The following is a 7,438-nucleotide window of genomic DNA, read 5'->3' as shown; positions in this document are numbered from 1 at the left end:
ATGCCTTATTCCATCTACGCCAAAGGTTCCAGCCCTCTCCTCCTCCAACTCTTCATGCCAGGTACATTTCAGCACAAAAATCCTATACTTCCTTTTTCTTGTTTATGGAATGACCATTTTGGAAAAAGGTTTTCTGGAATACTTATTCTGAAAGTAACTCCTTTCCAGAAAGCCTAATCCAAAGTGCAGGTGCTTCTTCAAGAGTGGGTTTTTCGTAAGCCCAATAAAACTTTCTGGAACATCCCTTTTGAAATATCATTCCTGACATTTTGCTTCCGGAATGAATGTTCTGGAAAAAGCTTGTTTTGGAACACCTTTTCTAGAGGTTTATTTTTTCCTTATGGAAAGGTCATTTCGTAAGCATTTTTGCTTATGAAAAGGTCATTCTGGAAGCAGCTTTTGCTTATAAAAAGGTCATTCTAGAAGCATTTTTTGCTTATGGAAAGGTCATTCCATAAGCAATTTTGCTTATGGAAAGACCATTCTAGAAGGATTTTTTGTTAGGTAAAGTCATTCTAAAATCATTTCTGGTTGTGGAAAGGTCATTCAAGAATAATTTTTGCTTCTGGAAAGGCCATTCCAGAAGCAATTTTTGTTTATGAAAAGGTGATTTCGAAAGCATTTTTTACTTATGAATATTTCATTAAAAGTATTATTATATTTTTATTGAATAATAGGAGGTGCGGGATACACATAAGGAGATACATGATTCAAGTCCCCACGTAGCTACAAACAGCCCATGGAGAGAGTAATGCATGCCCACTTGGCTCAAAGACTTCAAAATTTAATTTTCATTAGTTTTATTTATTATTTCCTTTTTTATAGCATGTAATTAAAGAATTAATACTAAAATAAGTTGGCCAACAATAAATAAACTCTAGATGATGAACACCTTTCAATTCATAAAATTTTACCATCTCATCCATCAGCTTCATGAATAAACACATAGTAAGTTCCCCTAGAATTTTCTAAAGTTTGTATATTTTATTATAAAAAATAAATTTAGATTTCTCTTAAAATTAATAAAAAAATATTAAAAAATAATACAGGAAATTAAAATGTTAGTCGAACACAGGAAAAGAAAGAGAGAATGGGATAGGAAGAAGAATAAAAGGAAAACTATAGGTTTTAGTGGAGTATTTGTGATGTTGAATGTTCCTATATGATTATCCATAATTATTCTATATATCTAATTTATTTATTTTCTCATATATATATATATATATATATATATGAGGAGAGATCAAATTATCCGGGTGTAACCTTGATAACTATCACTTAATATAGAATGTGATTTTTAATGGTTCAACCGCTAAATTATTTCTACATATTATCAAGATCATTTGTGTCAAATTTGGTCAAAATTGAATAACAACAAAAAAATAATCAAATAATCCATATTTTAGTATATTTTGAAATGTTTATATTAAGTTGATTTTAATTAATATAGACGAGATAACAAATAATTTTAGATTAATATAAATTTTTTTATATATAATCTATGTGAAATGAACTTTCAATCCAATGATAAATTTTAAAAAAATATTACTCAGTTAATAAAATATTGTAATAATTGTTAAAGATTAAAGATTCATCTTTTATATATATATAAAGAAGCACATAACAAATTTATCAGTTAATAAAATATTGTAATAATTGTTAATTTTGATTAATAATGTCATAGAATTAAAAGCTTTAAGCAATGGTCATACTTAATAGCATTATTCGTAATTCAAAGTAATATTTTTACTAATGTGAGAATGACTTAAAATATTAATAGGTGAATGATGTATCTACTTGCGAATAGTTATATTTTTTATTTATAAATAATAATAAATGTATATAATATTTTAAAGTTCCTTTATAAATTTTATGATGCAAAATTTAAATTATATTTTTTTCTTGGTCCCTTGAACTAAATTTCTGACTCTGCCTCTAATAATAATCATCATTATTCTTAAAAACACCAACACTAGTGGCATTCTAAATTAGATCTCTAATAATATTTTTCAAACGTATCCTTCTCCAATAAAATAACAAAGATACTATCTATTTGTTTAATTCCCTAATAGATTTAAATAATACTGTTAACAACATCCCTGCATCATGGAATTATAATATCTGAAATAAAAATTAATATATATCGTAAACAATTAAATGGAAAATCCTTTCTGTATCTATCATCTTTCACAAAGTAAATATGTAAAAAAAAAAAAAAACCACCTTCCTTCATCTTGAGTTATGTTATTTCATTGTTGCAATAAGAGAGAGATGGAGTGTAATCATTGTTTTATTAAATATTTTTGTGATTGTTTTAAGAATTTAATGTCTATGTATTAATAATGTTATCCAATGATAAATTATTATTTGAGTTATTTTAAAAGTTAATAAACTTATCATGATGGGTTGTAATTAGATGTTCATGTACAACATTTTACATGTTCAATGTATAACTTTTTTTTCTTGTTTTATTGCACATAGGATTACTAAAATTTCTCTTCAATTTTTGGGATGAGGATTTTTGGAGACAATGTATTTTTTTTTATTTGTGAAAAAACTACAGAAAGGGAGCTCAACCAAAGGAATATCCCAAAATAAGAGTTAACAAAGCAGAGAGGAAGTGTCCCAAATCTTCAAAGACTGAGATTGGTGGACTCCTACACTAGCTAAGAAGTGAGCATAGCAATTAGCATCCCTACTACCAAGGGAAAAAGGTCAAAACCCAATCCTTGCTTACACAATCCTAAATACTAGAAACAATAGATGTGCTCCTGTGAGTAATGAAGAATTTAATTAAATAATTAATCAATTTTTTTATAAAAAAAATTGACCCATTTTGGTGGATTATTTAGGAGAGTAAAGCTTTAAAATTCTGTTTGATTAGAATATATTACTTTTTTTATGGAAGAATATATTACTAATCCGCCCAATTTTGTATACACAACTAAAAAAATAATTTTTTACGATGCACCTTCAATGACAGTTATCGAAAACCGTCTTAGTATGTAAGACAGTGACAAATTTGTAAATAAGAGGCTTTTCAACGAAGACGGTTCTATAAAAACCGTCTTAGAAACTACCATTCGACAATAGTTTCGCAAAAACCGTCTTAGAAGGTTATTATTCTAGGACGGTTGTAACATCTCAATTTTCGTAAACTAGATTAAAAAAGATTGTTATTTATAAATAAATAGAGTTTTTTAAAAAAATGAATGATGAGATTTTATAAATAAATAAATAAGGAGATATAATTATTAATTAAAATAATGATTTGAGAGAAAATAAAAAGGGTATTTTATTTATTTGTTTGATAGAGAATAAAATAAAGTTTGTTTTTATAAAATAATAAATAAATAAATAAATAAATAAATAAATAAATAGAGTAAAAAATAGGTCGTAAATGCCCTTAGCTATAAATAGCAACATGCTAGGTCAATTTTCAGACTGATTCCTCAGCCTCCTCTCCTCACAATTTCGTTTCTTCTCTCTTCTCCCAAAATCCTCTCTTTTTCCCGTAGGCCACCTAACCTGTCTCAGAAAAATGATGATCTCAGACTCATTCACCGTTGGATCGTCATGAAATTTGAGCACTACGTTTACAGCCCATCTCCTAGCATTCTCACAGTTGGGAATTTTGATATCATGTTTGAGCTGAGAGAAGTACCTTAAGCATTGTAGCATTTTCCTTTCCCGCAGAAACCCAAAACGGTCTCAGTAAAATTACGATTCCGGTTTCGTTAACAGTTGGATTTTCATGAAATTTGGATATGTTGTTTGAAATTTAATTTTGCACACTTTCACCATTGGGATTTGCAAGATAATGTTCATGGAGGGAGAAAAAGGAATCGCATGAAGACAACACAAGTAGAGGTTTCAATCCCTTCTCCGTCTCTGTGACGTTTGGGAACTCTATCAGAGTAGTCGAAGGAAAAACTGGAGGAATCTCAGGGAACCGCTAGAGATGTCTTTGTCGTTGTTGGAAGACACGTGAGCCCGCTTAGAGGTAAGAGATGAGCTATTCACAATTGGGAATTAGTGAGAACATGTGTAATGATCCTTAGAGATATCAATTGGAATGGGTTTTGGGGTGTTTTTGCAATTTTCATTTTATCCTTATAATTATTACAGTGAATTATATATGTTTGACAGACCAATTGTTGTGAAATTGATATGCTATTGTGTTGAGCGTGAACCCTATAAATGGAGTATTTTTTTTCTAATTAATATGAATTGATGAAATAAAGTAAGGAGAAATTTAGAGAGAGATATTGATTTTATATTTTCTCTTTTTCTTGCTTTTTAGGTTTTTATATATAATTTTTAAAAAATTAATATCATAATTGAAATTGACCAAAGTGTTCATATAATTATTTAGAATTTGTGCATTGAAAGCTTACTTTGTAATTTGTGATTCAATATGATGTATGCTAGTTTATATATATAGAGGTAGTTATTTATATTAATAATTTATGTAAATAATATTGTAGAGTGTTATAGTATGATTCCAAAAATTATTAAGTGTTGGAGTTTGAGGATATTATGGTTAAATTTGATGAACATGTGTATATTGTACCTTATGAATATCATTAGGAATGTTATGAGATGGTTGATGTGATGTTATGAGATGTTAAAGTGTGGACATGATATTCGATTGTGAATAAGTGGATGTGTTTAACACTTGATGTTACATTAATTATATTGTGAACTATGAATTATACAATAATCCGACCAGTGTTTATGCGCAATGTTAAAGAGAAAGTGTAGGTTCCTAGTTAGGAACCAGTGTTAAATTGTAGCGCAATTGTGTTAAACATGTTTGAAACATGAGTGTGAGGTCGTGGTATTGTATAATTCATGAGCAGTGCTTATAAATGAAATATGTGATGAATTGTGGAATAATATGTTGCCTTGAGATTATAATATTGTTATTGAGATTGAGTAAAAGTGTAAAGTAGAACAGGGGTTGAATTGTGAGATGCGTGAAAACATGTGATGGTGGATTGTGACATTATGAGATGTGAAACTGTGAATGAGTTTTGGTCGTGAATAAGTGTGTGATTAACTCTTGATGTGATATTATTGGTGTTGTAAGCTGTGAATTGTACAATAACCCGACCAGTGTTATCTTGAGAAAAGTGTAAATGCGCAGTGTTAAAGAGAAAATATAGGTTTCCTATTTAGGAACCAGTGTTAAAGAGAAAGTGTAGGTTTCCTATTCAGGAACCAGTGTTAAATTGTAGCGCAATATGTTGTACGTGTTTAACACACGAGTGTGAGGTCGTAAGTATTGTATAATTCACGAGCAGTGTCTGTGTGCTAAAATGATTTTAGGGGTTGGACCTGAATCAGGAGGGAGAGGCCCTGACGGACTCTTCGGAGTGTAGGCCTTGGGGGTCACCGAGTTTGAGTGTTCCTTTAAGCCTATGCTGATCCCATATGGTTGGAGTATTCTCGCAAAACATCGTGACCCTGACTGGTCTCCCTATGATCTTACTTAGTGAGAGTGACCTGGCAAACCTATTGTGTGGTGTGTCTTGTTATGTACTCCTAAGTGCCACAGGGTGGTTTTTCACTGACATGGTACCACATTGCATATAGGCTTGAGTCCTAGCATAACTATCTCATGCGCTTGCTAATTGCTTATTATGAATTTGATGTGTTATTATGTCTTGATCAGAGTGTGTGATTCTTGTGTGATGCGATTGATGGTTGAAAAGTGAACCTTGAATGACAAAGTGACGGGATTACGTTAGTTATGTGCAAGTGAGTTTTATTTGGTTTATATGATATGTATATCTAGTTGTCTTGCTTCTCTATTAGTTAGGAATGTGATAACTCACTCCCCGTGTGTTGTTTGTGTTTGGATCCTGTGATAATCTTGAACTTTGTGTTCGGGGGAGCAGATGACTAGGTGAATTGCTTTAAGGAACCATGTGCTGAAAGACGTCGGGACACAACGCTCTGATAGGATGTGGCATTGGGGTATAGGGTTTTATAGACAACCTTGTTTGAGCCGAAGTGAATTTATTATTTATTTAGAAAAGTTTTATGATGATGTTAGAAAGGTGAATGTGAGCCTGCTACCCACTTGAAAGGCTTGTATTTAAATATGTTTTAAAAACTTGAATTAAGTTTAATTTTTTTATTTCTTTTATTATTAGTACATATATGTGTGGGGTAGAGGGTGTCACAACGGTTTTGTAAAAACCGTCTTCATTGAAAGTGCCCTCTGCTCTATTGCTTTTTACTTTTCCTCTCACTCTCACTCTCATTCTTATTCATGAACCCTATGTTCTTTTCATCTTCCACTTTGTCCATCTTCTTCCTTCCTGGTCTCCGATGGCAAAGAGAGATACGAAATAAAGGCCATGGTTGCTGCCAGCTTCCAAAGGACATTCAAAAGGTATAAAAGTGACTATCCACTCCATTTCCTTCTTTCTTCCAAATACCAAACTCGTGTCTTCGTTCTTTGTCACCTTAGTCTCTCACCCTTTTGAAAAAACTCTTCCCTCTCACCATGACCAACCTAATTTCTGAGAGTCAAATCCCCGACAAAACCCTAAACCCTAATGCTTGAATGAGATCTCGCAATGCGTTGAAAGCCTCAATAGAATCAAAGAAGGAAGATGCAAAGCCTCCCTCACTTTCTACTGACCCAATTTACGAGGTTACTCTTCTCTTTGCCTTCTATTTTTGGGTTTTTTAGTTTTCTCTGAAGCATTTTCTTTATTCTATTTTTCGCAGACCAATCGGTGCCCATCGATTTCCCACGCGATTTTTCTGGGGATTTCGATGCTGGAGCAGCTGAACAAATACTACTTCATCATTCGTGGCCATAAGATTGTTCTGGAGGCCGATTCTTCTATCTTGCTTATCATGGAGAAACTCTAGTCCTACAAGTCCAAAGTCGCCCTTCATTTCAAGGTTCGTTTTGTTTTGCAATGTCGCGGTTTTTATTCTTGTGCTTTTGCTCACTTAATCTGTTATGATAGTGCTACTGGGAGTGATGTATAAATTGGGTGAATTTCATATGAGAGTCATTAAAGTTGTTCCCAGTCAAGCAGAAAGTCTCAGAGGAATTATGATTGAGGTGTGTCAACTCGGAATTGTAGTTGCTGATAATAATACATGTTTGTTACTTGTTCTTGGTGTGTTTATGGTTATCCAATGTTATCAATAGCAAATTGTGGAAAATGATGGATAGAGTCATGGGGAAATAGTGAAAGTTGCATAGTGGTTGAAATAAATCAATTATATGTGGAGAATAAGTTAAGGAGTATGAAATAAACTATATAACAATTGGCATAACATTAACTCAAAATTTTAGTTGTTCAATACAAAATACTGATGAAGACATTAAAAAGAATGGGGGTGGGTAATCTTGCATCAAACTTTGGAAAGGAAATGTACAAAATCCATTGGTAGTGTTATTTTTTCC

At 31.8% G+C, this 7,438-nt stretch overlaps 1 pseudogene; it reads left to right on the top strand.

Moving 5' to 3' along the window:
- On the top strand, positions 1 to 7,204 carry LOC106796881 (mediator of RNA polymerase II transcription subunit 20a-like; annotated as a pseudogene).
- Positions 7,205 to 7,438: the final 234 nt, after the last annotated feature.

The sequence above is a fragment of the Glycine max genome, chromosome 18 (assembly GCF_000004515.6).
Source record: "Glycine max cultivar Williams 82 chromosome 18, Glycine_max_v4.0, whole genome shotgun sequence".
NCBI lineage: Eukaryota > Viridiplantae > Streptophyta > Magnoliopsida > Fabales > Fabaceae > Glycine > Glycine max.
Note: the sequence above shows the minus strand (reverse complement) of the source record. Positions and strands in the feature narration are given on the sequence as shown.